Below are 655 nucleotides of genomic sequence, written 5' to 3'. Positions count from 1 at the left end.
GCACTCCTTTAACTGCGGGAATATTTGAAATTTGATCTTGGTACCTTGGCTACCTCTTGTCACTTTGCATTGTCATGTTGGTATCCTTTAAGACGTTAAAGACGCTCATGTAACTCGCCCACTTGTATAGACTGTTTGATCACCTGGCACTCTTGTTGGGACCTTGTCGTTCTTGTGGCTGTGACTTTGTCACTCTTGGCATGCCTGTTGATTCGGATCATTTGTCATCTTGACTCTGCATTTTTAGTCCGTCTTATGAATGGAAGTTGTCCATTTTAAGTACGAATTAGAAAGACATTTTTAATATGGTTCTTGGTTCTCTTGATTATTGGGCATTGACCCTTCTTGATACAGGGTGTCAGCCCTTCTTGATACTTGCTTGTGCTTGGTGTGACGACATGATGTATATATTGGGCGAGCCTTGTTATTGAATCTCTTGGAAATTGGTGCTATGAGCATTCTTGACACTTGGATCTTTAAATGTAGAACTTGATGCCCTTAATGTGAACTCTAGTTACTTGATAGATTCTACACCGTGTAGGTAGTAGTATGGGTTGCTATCTACACATGGCATGAGTAGCCTTTGAAGGTGCCAAAATGAGTTCCCTAAGTCTATATGACTAAAGTGTGAAGTCCCCTAAATGCATGAATGTGT

This window comes from Solanum tuberosum, unplaced genomic scaffold (genome assembly GCF_000226075.1).
Source record: "Solanum tuberosum cultivar DM 1-3 516 R44 unplaced genomic scaffold, SolTub_3.0 scf00503, whole genome shotgun sequence".
NCBI classification, from domain to species: Eukaryota; Viridiplantae; Streptophyta; class Magnoliopsida; order Solanales; family Solanaceae; genus Solanum; species Solanum tuberosum.
The sequence above is the reverse complement of the archived record's forward strand: the minus strand, read 5'-3'. Positions refer to the sequence as shown.